The 14,594-nt window shown below is 38.2% G+C and overlaps 1 protein-coding gene across 1 annotated transcript in view; it reads left to right on the forward strand.

The window, feature by feature from the left end:
• The window catches only part of lrp1ab (low density lipoprotein receptor-related protein 1Ab), a 120,480-nt gene that overhangs the window by 10,458 nt on the left and 95,428 nt on the right, over positions 1 to 14,594 (forward strand). The window lies entirely within an intron of this gene.

Below are 14,594 nucleotides of genomic sequence, written 5' to 3' on the forward strand. Positions count from 1 at the left end.
ACCCCCGACCGCGACCTGCTCAGTATGGTGTTCCTCAAACGGGTCACTGGACTGTGTTTGACACTGGCGTTCAGCACAAAAATAGAGCTCAATGAACAGAGAATGTAGCCTAATTGCTCTTCCCTTTACCCTCATGTTAACACACATCCCTTCCCAGGGGTACTGGAGTGTTGTGCTGAAAAGGTGGCAAAATGCAGTAGTAAGAACTATCTTGTCCCTGTAGATTTCTCCAAATTTCTCTGTCGGAAGCCTCGTTCCTAGTGGCAGTGACTCAGTTGGTGGTTGTTGCTTAGTTTATGTATTGTGGCTTGTAGTCAGTGTTCTTGCTGGATGCCATTGTAGGCTGCATAATTGGCCTTTCGAAAAATCTGATTGTGTATTGCTGTTAAAAAAATTATTTTATATACACACACAGTACCATTCAGAAGAAATACATGGTGAATACATATGATTTGATGAAACATACAGTAAAAACAGTAATATTGTGATTTTTTTTTTTTCTGTGATGGCAAAGCTGAATTTTGAGCATTATTACTGCAGTTTACAGTGTCATGATCCTTCAGAAATCATTCTAATATGCTTATTTGGTGCTCAAGAAACGTTTATTAATTATTAATGTTGAATACACTGCGTATAGCTTCCACTGTCACCTGCAGGTCTGTGAGGCAGATGGAAAATTCCTAAAGGGAGGAGAGCAGTGCAAGCTGATGAGAACCAGTCTTGCAACTGATCTCTCAGTTTCTTTCTGTCATTTTTCCCCCCTTTCTCTTTGCCTGTTTTCTCTGTATTTTATGTTACAACTTCTAATTACAAACAGGATCTTAAGGAATTTCCCAGAGAATGCATAACAGAGAATTAAAAGGTTATGTAACAGCGTTTGGTGAAACTTCCAGAAATGTTCTGCACTGTAATAAGAACCACCCTGATATAATTGTCATTTTGAGCAAAAATCTCGACTCCGTTCCAAAATTCCATTGTGGGCTCCAAAGACCCGAGGTAAACCCTAGAACTCGCCTTTTACAAGCCCATATCCTCGCAGAGGACGAGTCTGCAGATGAAATCAATTAAAAGGTGCTGGAATGTGTGGCCAAGGTCTGGAGCTGATTTGGAGGGGCGTTGCGCTGTGCGGGGGGAAGTTGAGACTGAGGGGCTGAAACTGGGTCACTATTCTTACTAGGGCTGCCTGGGTATCGATTACAGGTGTCCCGATTTGATTCCAAATTGATTCTCGATTAGATTCAATTCTCGATTTTCCATTTGATTCAATGAATTCAATGATAACATTTTCACTGTAAAAGTAATAAATTAATAAAATAGTTATTGTTTTTGACCCATGTATCCTCCTTGTATTGTAATAAACAAGGTTATGACACGCGAAATTTTAAATGGCAGTAAAATTTAGCAATTCTCGGTTCCAATTTTATACATACATACACATACATACATACATACATACATACACACACGCGCGCGCGCACGCACACACACACATATATATATATATATATATATATATATATATACACACATATATATATATATATACATATATATACACATATACATGTATATTATATATTATATTAATAATATATTATATATTACATTTACATTTATGCATTTGGCAGACGCTTTTATCCAAAGCGACTTACATTGCATTATCCTATACATTTTATACATAGGTATGTGCAATCCCCTGGGATCGAACCCACAACCTTGCGTTGTTAACGCAATGCTCTTACCACTGAGCTACAGGAAAGCTATTAAGTGATTAATAAGTGAATAATATTCACTTATATATTATATATGTATATATCGAATATGACTACTTTTTAACTACTTCTTACAGCTGGCCCGGCATGGAAATGTAACAGCAGCTGGCTCTCCGATCTCCTGTCTGCCTCAACTGTGGTTTCCCTCCCTTTTTATCACTCGCCAACTCAATATTGTCTTTTTTTCATTTCAGCTAAGATTAGCTTTGAGGTGAACTTCTGATTAGAATTGTGCAAAATGCTTTATAACCAACAAAACAGGATTAGTTTCCTGTCAGTCAGGATGGGTTTCCTGAAAGATTATTTGACTATTTATCTATAAAGGATTTAAATGAATATTCTGTCCTCATTTACACAACATGTCATTCCAAACCTCTATGACTTTCTTTCTTCTGTTAAACATAAAAAGATATTTTTTATTTGTCCATACAATGTAAGTATTTTTTTTTTGTCCATACAATGGAAGTCAGTCGGCTCCAGTTTTATTTGGTTCCCAACATTCTTCTTTTGTTCCACACAAGAAAGTAAGTGCAAATTGTCATGTTTTGTCGAACTATCCAGTTAAGGAAAACATTTGGTTTTGGGTTTATGTGACCAAAATGGATGAATTTCTTTGTGGCATTAAAAAAAACAAAAAAACATTATTGCTTTCAAAATGTAGACATGTCGCTGTCAGGCAGAAACCTTGAATCTCCATATTTTGTCGTCTTTTTTTTTTCGTAAATCATTTTTATTGGTCATTCGTTACATCTGTCTTTGGGTTTAGCAAATATTTAACCAATGAAAGTATTAAAACGAGCTTTTGACTATATAACTCCATTGGATCCTCAAACTAGGTAATACCTCAACTTCACCTCGCCTCTATCATGAATGAAGAGCTGCATGCATTTTGAACCGTCTCTGCTTGTTTGCAATGATTGTCTACATATTTTTCTTAACAATGTAATGCTTGTGATTTTAAGAAAAAAATTTAATATATATATATATCTTGATAAATTAGTGAACTAGTTGATTGTTGGCCCATTTGTACTCATAACTTTTCATCTAAAAGATTTATGTACTTGTGACATCTTCAAGTGTTTTTTTGTTTTTGTTTGTTTAGTTAAGGAAAATGGGTACAATTTGAGGCTCATTATCATTCAGACGATTAAAGGTTGTATCAGCGATTTAAGGCCCAAACATAAATGATCACATTCATCTAATCTTTCCTAACAATCCGCAAGCTGCCCGCCCCATAAGCATGCCATCAAAAAAACGTGTCTCTGTAGGCAGCCTAGGCTCTGAGATCTGCACACAAAAACAATTGGTTTCACCAACCACTCAAAACCAAAATAAATAGTGTTCCAACCAATCACCGACAGGGGTGGGTGTTGTGAGGTTTTGTGCTCGTGCACGGCTGCCTATGACGGCTGCACGCGAAAACCTCACAACACCCACCCCTGTGATCGAGGAGATTAGATGAATGTGATCATTTATGTTTGGGCCTTTTTTGGGCCTGAAATCGCTGATACAACCTTTAACATTTAAAAAAAAAGTTAAATGGCACTTTTGAATGATTATATTGTTTTAAATCATGGCCGAAATGCATTGCAATTTCTTCCGGTGTTCACAGTCTCAGATGTTGTCCAAAGACACACACACACACACACACACACACACACACACACACACACACACACACACACACACAAAATCGAAGTCAGTTTGAGGAAACAAACAAGAAAATAAAGTTATCTCTTTTTTTTTTTTTTTTTATCCCCTAAGTGCAGGCTCTGATGGTCCTGAGGTTGTAGGCTACAGATATTTTCCAATCTGATAATGCTGTCCAGCAGACTTGTGAAGGTGTTCCCACATGCCAGGTATTCAGTGGTCAAATATTAGTGTAAAATAATGCACCAAAATTAATTCGTTACATTTATATAGCGCTTTTTCTGAGACCTCAAAGCGCTTTACATAGAAGGGGGGAATCTCCTCAACCACCACCAATTTGCAGCATCCACTTGGATGATGCGACGGCAGCCATATTGCGCCAGAACGCCCACCACACACCAGCTTACTGGTGGAGAGGAGACAGTGATGAAGCCAATCAGTATATGAGGATGATTAGGAGGCCATGATAGACAGAGGCCAAGGGGCAAATTTGGCCAGGATGCCGGGGTTACACCCCTACTCTTTTTCGAAGGACATCCTGGGATTTTTAATGACCACAGACAGTCAGGACCTCGGTTTGATAAATGTACATTTATCAAAATGTACCAAGGCACCATTTATGTTTGTTTTCTATTTTTCTATTATCTCTCAACGAAACTAGGAGCAAGTCCAAGCAAACGTAATGGAGATAAACAAAAGTCATTGTAAGTAGAGTGTGCCAAAGTGCCTTGTGAGTATTGTTTCAGAATGAACCAGGAGCATGTTCACAATAAGTTTGATATTCTGATTACAGCCCCAAAGCAGCAATACACGTGTACATGTCTGCACATTGCTGTTTGCTACCGCATGCTGGTTCCTTTTTTTTGCTTCCATCCAGCGTTTTCCCCACTATCTGTAAAGCGGATACTTCCTTTATTGAAAAAAACTATAGTGTGCCAGCCCGGAGGGTACGGGTGAACATTGAACTATGATGATGTATGAATGATTGTGTCTTTAGCCTCATTTCTTTGGAATTTCATCTCATTAGAAACTGGCCCCATTTTTCAGCGCCCTGCACAACTAAGGGTTGTCCTAGAAAATTAACATCAGAAGACAAACTTATAAATTGGTTAAACTCCCTCGGCCAGAATTTAGAGAAAAGATCAATGTTTTTAACCTGTGAAGGTGCCTGGATGTAAAACACTCCTGTCATTATTAAATGCCCAAGACAAAGCGCTAATGAATGAAACGGAAGTTTCTCCCGCATTGGCCGGTCTTCTGGCCGGCTCCCAGCCCTTGTGTGGAAACAGCTTTTGTTATAACAGGAGTGTGGTATTTCGAATGACTGCAGTGTGATGTTGGGTCGCTTAGCTCAAGGAGTCCTGGCCGGTGCACCTTTTTGGGATGCTCCTGATGTTTGCAGTTGGGTGCAGGCCCAGAGGAACAAATAAAGGCCTTCTTCATTCCCCACCATAGACTCCGATGCTTTGAAATGATTAACAGTCCCCCTTGATTTGCACCTTCAAAAACTTGTCAGTAGTTTGGCTGTGCGTTTGGAAAAAAACAGGGGTCTGAATTAACAATCCACATCTCTGTCTGAAATATTTGTGTGCTTTGAATGAAGGCAAGCTCTGTGGGAAAAGTTGCCTGTGTACTCGATTCCCCCCAACGACCCCAAAACCTCCAATTAGAGTCACAGACTCTCCTCCTCGCGGTCGCTCGTTGCTGCTGTGTGATCGTGCGTTAAATTTAGATGCTGAGTGTTTTTAGTGTTGCTTTTTATGTACAGTCAGTGGCATGAGTGATGAGAATGCCCTTGTCTGCTTGAAAGATTTAGACCTTCGGAACGCAGTCGGTAACGGTGTCAAACATGTCCTCTAATGCTTCTCGCTTAATGCTGTTGATGGTGGTATGAGCTCTGTGTTATGAGCAAAAGTACTTATAGATGAATATATATCTCAATATTTGGTCATTTGGGTTATTATTGTTAAGAATTTTTACCTTTTATATTTTATTTTCAATTAGTTTTTTTCCATTGTTTAGTTTTTGTTAGTTTTCACTTTGTTCATTTTAGTTTAGTTTTATTATTCGTTTTTTTTTTAAGTCTAGTTTCAGTTTATTTGTTTTTTGTTTTTGACTTTAGTACTATATATAGGGCTGCCAAAGGTTTAATGATGGTAAATTTCTCACAGTATAGTGTTATCTAGTACAGTCTACAGTCTAAATTAATTATATATATATATATATATATAGATATATATTTTTAGGTTTCAGTATTTACCCGTTTTTAATTATTCACTTAAATGTTTTCATTTTTAAGTTCATTAACAGTAATAACACTTTTGGAGATAATTGCCAGTCATGGGTATAGATATGCATATCTCCATTACCAGCTGTCTCCATATTTTAGAAGCTTATACATTATCTTGTATAGTCCTCCTTCCTCTCCTGAACTTCTATTCAGGGCTTGTAAAGTTTTATATGCACTTTCCACTTTGTATCTATCATCCTCCTAATGCTGCTGACCGGATCTCTGAGAGCTTAACTGGTGCACTGGAACAAAGCATAGTTCTACAAGCTTGTTTGGGAACGGATAAAAAGTCCTGGATGTTGACATGCCTTGTGTTTATTGGATCCTGTGAGCGGTCCTGAAGGAGAACTCACAGCAAGGATTCAAGTACTTTCTTGTGTGTGGTATAGCTAGTTGCTTTGAAGATCCCCTTTTGGCCAAATTGTATTGGGTTGTTCGCAGAACTCGTTCTTGTGTCCTTTCGTGCGTTTTTTGCAATTGTTTTTGTATGTTGTTAATATGAGCTAGACTGTTGCTATATGTTTCTTTCAGTCATACTTTTAGTTTTTACTCCATCTAGCTGTACTTGAATGCTCAAACGTGTCTTGTGTTAATGACCATCCAAGATGGTTGACGTGTCGAGACTGAGATAGTGGTTATATTAGGGAAGCATGATATTATCATCAAGACATCAAAATTGGACGATAAAGGCTTAATGTAATAATCGACCCTGGTCCGATATGAAAAAAATATGCTGATTTTTAAAAAATTTCTTTAGGGTGCTGTTGTTAGAGTAATAAAATGTGAAGTAAAATAACATTAAGTTACTTCTGGTTATGTATAATTAAAGGGATACTCCACTTTTTTTGGAAATAGGCTCATTTTACAACTCCCCCAGAGTTAAACAGTTGAGTTTACCGTTTTCGAATCCATTCAGCCGATCTCCGGGTCTGGCGGTACCACTTTTAGCATAGCTTAGCATAGATAATTGAATCGGACAAGACAATTAGCATCTCTCTCAAAAAAAATTGCCAAAGAGTTTCTATATTTTTCCTATTTAAAACTTGACTCTTCTGTAGTTACATCGTGTACTAAGACCGACGGAAAATGAAAAGTTGCGATTTTCTAGGCTGATATGGCTAGGAACTATACTCTCATTCCTGCGTAATAATCAAGTCCAGCAGGCATAATGATATGACGCAGCACCTGAAAATAGTCTACCGAGCTGGGGACTTTTTTTTTTTACATGCCAAAGCTTATGATGTTTAAAATGATGATCAAATGAATTGGATAACAGAATCTATTTCCCTCTCACAGATGGCTGCACAGCACTGGGAAACCAGGTTATTCTGACTACTTTCCCAAATGAAAGAGATGTGTCTTTAATCTAGATTTAAACTGGGAGATGGAGTCTGAACCCCGAACATTATCAGGAAGGCTATTCCAGAGTTTAGGAGACAAATCTGAAAACGCTCTCCCTCCTTTTAGCGGACTTGGATATCCTAGGTACTACCAGAAGCCCTGAGTTTTGTGATCTTAAAGCTGCAGTCCGTAGCTTTTTTGGGTTAAAAATTATCCAAAATAAATATTTGAGCAAGTACATAACCAGCCAGTGTTCAAAACTACCTGCTTGCCTTAGCTCGATTCAAAATGGTAAGCTTGTAATAATGTTTTTTATTCCAGTGGTACTGGTGGATTTCCACAGGAAATTCAAGCATGTCTTTGCGTCATTACGTCACATCTGTACACATAAAGAAGGAGTCTCGGCTGGTAGGCTATATTGCGTGTGAGGATGTTGGAGGTGGAAATGTTTAGCCTTTTCTCGCAGCACTTGATATAATTAAACTTATCAATTTGATGGCGGATCCAGAAAGGTTCAAACGACAATCACCACAGTGATAACTGGAGATTCACCCGTTGTAAAACGCGAAAGACGGAGAAAAAAAGAGACTGCAACCGGCCCATGTGAAAACGAGGATAAATATCGGGAGGGCATTAAATGTAGTCACGCAATGCTGATGTTGTTAACATTAACAATTTGAGAACAAAGTATAATTTGCACGGTTTGACGTAATATGATAAGCGAGTGTTAGATTTAATCAGCGTGATTTACTGCAATGCTTTTTTCCCCTTAACATTAGTTGGTCAGAACAAAAGTGGATGTTACTTACTTGTTCAGACGACATTTTCCAGTGAAAATTCTTATGTTGGTCATACTTCCAAAAAGTAGAATCTGTGATTGCGAATGACAGTATCCACACCAGCGCGGTGATTGACAACCGCACATTCTCCTCAAAACATTGGATTTATCCGTGCTGTGCCATGCCGAGGCACATCGCACGTAAAGTTGATAATTCCACAGTAAATAATTGCAATTTCGAACAGAGATGGCGACAAAGAGGAAAAACTACGGACTGCAGCTTTAAAGAACGTGATGGAGCAATACGTTGTGTTATCTGATCATATTTTCTTGACCTAGTAAGAACTTTAGCAGCTGCATTTTGAACTAATTGTAGCTTGTTTATTGAGGATGCAGGACAACCAGCTAGTAACCAGCTAGTAATGCATTACAGTAATCTAGTCTAGAGGTCGTGAATGCATGAACTAACTTTTCTGCATCGGAAAAAGATAGCATGTTCCGGAGCTTAGCGATGTTTCTGAGATGGAAGTTTTTGTAAAATATGAAATATGATTTTCGAAAGACTAGTTGCCCAGGTCTTTAACTGTAGAGGATGACGTAACAGTACATCTGTCTAAATGCAAATTATCTTCTAAGAGATTCTGTGTAGTGTACAGGTTTTTGGTCCAATAAGTAATACCTCAGTCTTATCTGAATTTAATAGAAGAAAATTATCCAATATTTTATATCTTTAACACACTCTGTCAACTTGGATAATTTAGAGATTTCATCTGGTTGTGATGAAATATATAACTAAATAACTAAATTTATTATAAAAATAAATATAATCGGCATAACAGTAGAAACTAATTCCAATAATACCAAGTGGCAGCATATATACACTCACCTAAAGGATTATTAGGAACACCTGTTCAATTTCTCATTAATGCAATTATCTAATCAACCAATCACATGGCAGTTGCTTCAATGCATTTAGGGGTGTGGTCCTGGTCAAGACAATCTCCTGAACTCCAAACTGAATGTCAGAATGGGAAAGAAAGGTGATTTAAGCAATTTTGAGCGTGGCATGGTTGTTTGTGCCAGACGGGCCGGTCTGAGTATTTCACAATCTGCTCAGTTACTGGGATTTTCACGCACAACCATTTCTAGGGTTTACAAAGAATGGTGTGAAAAGGGAAAAACATCCAGTATGCGGCAGTCCTGTGGGCAAAAATGCCTTGTTGATGCTAGAGGTCAGAGGAGAATGGGCCGACTGATTCAAGCTGATAGAAGAGCAACTTTGACTGAAATAACCACTCGTTACAACCGAGGTATGCAGCAAAGCATTTGTGAAGCCACAACACGCACAACCTTGAGGCGGATGGGCTACAACAGCAGAATACCCCACCGGGTACCACTCATCTCCACTACAAATAGGAAAAAGAGGCTACAATTTGCACGAGCTCACCAAAATTGGACAGTTGAAGACTGGAAAAATGTTGCCTGGTCTGATGAGTCTCGATTTCTGTTGAGACATTCAGATGGTAGAGTCAGAATTTGGCGTAAACAGAATGAGAGCATGGATCCATCATGCCTTGTTACCACTGTGCAGGCTGGTGGTGGTGGTGTAATGGTGTGGAGGATGTTTTCTTGGCACACTTTAGGCCCCTTAGTGCCAATTGGGCATCGTTTAAATGCCACGGCCTACCTGAGCATTGTTTCTGACCATGTCCATCCCTTTATGACCACCATGTACCCATCCTCTGATGGCTACTTCCAGGTGGATAATGCACCATGTCACAAAGCTCGAATCATTTCAAATTGGTTTCTTGAACATGTCAAGGAGTTCACTGTACTAAAATGGCCCCCACAGTCACCAAATCTCAACCCAATAGAGCATCTTTGGGATGTGGTGGAACGGGAGCTTCGTGCCCTGGATGTGCATCCCACAAATCTCCATCAACTGCAAGATGCTATCCTATCATTATGGGCCAACATTTCTAAAGAATGCTTTCAGCACATTGTTGAATCAATGCCACGTTGAATTAAGGCAGTTCTGAAGGCGAAAGGGGGTCAAACACAGTATTAGTATGGTGTTCCTAATAATCCTTCAGATGAGTGTATATTGAAAACAGCAGAGGGCCTAACACAGATCCTTGCGGTACTCCATAATTTACTGAAGTTATCTTAGATTTTTCCGTTTTAAAAAGACAAAATGGAAACGGTCTGATTGGTACGATCTAAACCACCTTAATGCCTGTTCTTGAATACCAGTGTATTTTTGTAGTCAATCTAAGAGTATTTTACGATCTATAGTGTCAAACGCAGCACTAAGATCAAGTAAAACTAGTATTGAGACACAACCTTGGTCAGAAGCTAGAAGTGTAAGTCATATGTAATTTTAACAAGCGCAGTTTCTGTGCTATGATGGGGCCTGAATCCAGACTGAAATTTTTCCTAGATATAAAAAAAAAATTGTGCAAAAAAGCACAATTGAGCGGATACTACTATTTTATTTTTATTTTATTTTATTTTTATTTTATTTTATTTTGTTAGACATAAATGGAAGATTTTAAATGGGTCTGTAATTTGCTAATTAATTTGGATCTAATTGTGGTTTCTTAATGAGAGGCTTAATAACTGCCAGCTTGAACGGTCTTGGGACATGACCTAGAGATAAAGACGAGTTAATAATATTGAGAAGAGGCTCTTCTGCTACAGGTAACAACTCTTTCAGTAGTTTAGTGGGTATTGGATCTATTAAACATTTTGTTAGTTTAGATGCAATGATAAGTTGATTTAGCTATTCCCGTCCTGTAAATGTAAAGCACTGCAATTGTTCTTGAGTGGCGATAATTGAGGCTGAATCATAAAACACTGTCAAAGGTTGTACATTTACAATTGCATTTCTGATGCTTTCGATTTTGAAGTGAAGAAATTCATGTAGTCATTACTACTACTAAACTGTGATGAAATATTTTGTTCAGGTAATGTCTGTTTATTTGTTATTCTATCCACTGTACTAAATTGCCTAAAAATATTGGTTATTTTTATTAGTTTGCGGAGATGCTGGACCCTGGCTGCTTTTAGGGCCTTTTTATAATGGGAAGTGCTGTTTTTCCACGCGATTCTAAAGACCTCTAAATTAGTTTGTTTCCATTTACGCTCTAGATTACAAGTTTCTCTCTTGATAGTGTGTAGCACTGTTGTACCATGGTGCATTACTTTTCTCTCTCTGACCTTTTTTAATCTGATCGGTGCAACAGTTTCTAATGTGCTAGAGAAAATGGTGCCCATACAGCTAATCATATAGTTCATTTGTGTGTTTGGGTACACTGAGCAGCTGAGACAGATCAGGCATGAATCTATAGTATTTGGGAGGATTGTTTCATCTAGCCGATAACTCTGCAGACATGGCACATTTCAGCAGTTTGCAAGTTACAAGGTAGTGATCAGTGACATCATCACTTTGCGGTAGAATATCTATATCAGTAGGATTGTTTCCATGCAATATAATTAAATATTGTGTATGATTAAAATGATGAGTGGGTCTAGTTACGTTTTGCTTGACCCCAAAGGAGTTTAATAAATCTGTAAACGCAGACCCTAACACATCATTTGTATTATCAACGTGAATGATAAAATTACAGGCAATCAATGCTTTATCACAGAAGAACTGGGATAAAAGTTTACCTTTTGGAAGTAATTTGGGCCTCAAATAACGATTACATCGTTTTGCCACTAGGTTGCGACAAGTGACTGTTAAAACTTTTTATTTATCATTGAATCATTTATTCAAGAAATTCGTTCAAACGCGCTGATTCATCCAGTAATGAAACAAGTGAAGTATTTATGCGTGAGTCATTGAATCATTCATTCAAACTGATTATTATTATTTTATTTTTTAAATAAATCATTTAGTTAATTACATATTTTAATAGACTTTAGCAAATAACTTTTAGTCAGGACCTCTAGTAAATTACATATTTTGTTTAGTTGTCTGTTCAGAATCGTGGGAGAATCGCAATCTCTATTTGAAACCAAAATTGTGATTCTCAATTTATCTTGAATCGTGCAGCTCTACTTACGAGTGGACATTTCTCTGAGCCCACCGCAAGTCTCGCACATCAGGCTATTTGACCTAATATTTGTGTTGTTGCGCATATTACTGTAACTTTGTTAGCTTAGCAACATGCTAACTTCAAACTCTACTGGACCATTTAGGAATAGAGTATCCATTGCATTTCATGTGGTGTGCTAAAAGGTTGCTGCCTATGTGGAACCTTCTGAATGAGTCATTTCCATTAGAATTAGGAAACCTCTTTAGAAGGCAGATGAGCCAAGTATGTTGTTGAACAAATCTAAAGATGGTCAGAAATACCCATTTCACTAGATAGCTTAATTCTCTTCATAATGTCACCCACTTTGTCTCTATCCTCTCTTGTCATCTCTCATATCATCTTTCACCAAAGTGACCAAACTGTTGACAGACCGTTTGAGAATTGATGGACTGAGAATGGAGGCAATGGTCCAGCTTTCTTAGCACTTTCAAATATGTATAGACATGTGACTGATACTGTGCACATCCCTCTTCTCTCTTGTGATTGCAGTCACATCTTCTCCCCCTTGCAGCTTTTCCCCTGGCTCCCTTTCCCAAAACACCTCTCCTCCTGCCAAGTGTGCAGAGAGGTACTGTATGTGTTAGAGAGGGAAGGTCCTGCAGAGAATCTCAATCAGATAGTTACTGCTGTTCTACTTCTGTACTCAACTGCTACTTGAGATACAGTGTACAACGCTACAGTAATTTTAGTCAGACTGTTTTAGTAGAACATTGACCAATTAAAATCAAAAAGTATGCCTTGATGTCCCTATTAATGTCTATTTTTGTAGATTTGTGTTTGGAGCTCTGTGCTTAAAATAGGTCTTGCTGATATAGTGTATTCAAATTTCTAAATGATTTTGTTGTTGATTTAAAAATGCCAGTGTCATTTCATTAGTAAAACTGCCACATAAGTCTGAGTTTCTGTCTTTTTCAACAAATCGATTCAAAAATAGGTTTCAGTGATTTTCCTTGATTACTAAGAAATGTTTTCCTAGTCCCTCATGTGTTAAAATGTTTTAGTAATAAACACTGATGGTTGCCTACTTATTCATCTGTGTTGATAGATTAATGCATATAAATTAAAATGATTTGAAGATATTTAGGTTACTCTGACTGAATCAGAGATTTTCTGAGAAAATACACAAATGTCTAAATATTATTACATTACAATATAGAAATTGAGTAATGTTAAAAGATTGAAAAATTGTGAGCTTAAAGAATAGCTTAAAATACATGCAAGGCTTGTAAGGATGATTGTTTTAAAAAATTTCCATTTAGCAGTTTTGTCTGAATATTGTATTTGGAAAAGGCCTGTGGTCAGTTGTATATGCAAGTGGGCCGCACCCACAGGAGGTATTGAAGCTGCAGTGTTTTACTGGGGGACTGACAGACTGAGAATGGTTTAAATACAGCAGCGGTTTTGCTGAGGATCTCTGACTTCTAGCTGAGTGGACTAGTGTCAGCAGTGGGGCAGGGCCAGATTACCCACAGTCCTCAGGCGGTTCTGCGGTTTACCTCAACAATCTCATCAGACTGACTGAGCAAAAATACTCTTCTGATTGTCGGGCTCTCTCCGGAGTTAAACAGAACTGACGCGTACTTCGCCCTACCACCGACAATGAAAAGACCTCTGTCCACACATCCAGAGAAAACATCTCTCAGGTTATAAAGAGCTAAAGTAAACCACTGTTTGTGGGCAGCACTTGGGAAATAAACAAACATAAAGCACCTATGCTGAAAAAAGTGGTTTAATATTACGGCCGAATGAGTTTCCTTGGAATAAAAAGCACAGTTGTGAACTTGGCATGACCCTGCTGTGTTTCTGTGTTGAAACCAGTCAACTTTGGCATGAGGAATGGTAGTTTTTCAGCAAAGCCTGCGACCACATCCACAAGGTTTTTCTTCTAAAAGTTTTGTCCTGTCACATTTGCTTATTTCATAAGTGGTACATCTAAATGTTCTCCTCAACAAAAAATGGACTTCTTATTGCAGAAGCATTTAGTGGTTGACCATATGGGTTGTTCATTGGCTGATATCTAGATGCTGGATGATGACTGATTTTTGCTCATTTTATAGACCTTATGCGCCAGAGAAACGAGGGCGCCGCCATCTTTAGAATATTGTCTTTTAACTTCCGTTTTGCGGTCGCTCTGTATATTTCTATGGCATAGCTGTCCAGGAGTAATTAGCTTTTGAAGTGGATTTACTTAATGTAAAGTTAACGAAAGTTATCATGAGGACTGTAATGTTTAAAGCAGATGACTAAACAAATGTCAGTTGACCGGGAAGATTTTAAAACGAGCCGTTCATTAATAAACAGACCGGAAGTCAAAAGACAACGAGCGCAGCGCTGAAAGGGGGCGGGGCTACATAAGGTCTAAGATTCAAAAGCCTGAGACCATTGTGAAAATGCTTCGATTTTGCAATTTTCATACATTTGCTTAGCCTAGAAATCTAGATGCACCCTAGCGGCAGCAAAATGTATTTTGCAGCCAGGGTAGTCTAGCAACTCTCCATTGACTTTCGAGCTGCAAAAACCTAAATTGGGTCAGGCCAATCATGTCGTGTATGGCGGGGGCGGGCTTAACATAATGACGACAGAGTTGTGACGGTTCCCTGCTACTTGAAAACAAAGAATGGCGGCTGCTGCTGGAGAACAGTATTTCGGCCGTTTCGGCTTTG

Source organism: Leuciscus leuciscus (genome assembly GCF_965113295.1).
Source record: "Leuciscus leuciscus genome assembly, chromosome: 18".
In the NCBI taxonomy this organism is placed as follows: domain Eukaryota; kingdom Metazoa; phylum Chordata; class Actinopteri; order Cypriniformes; family Leuciscidae; genus Leuciscus; species Leuciscus leuciscus.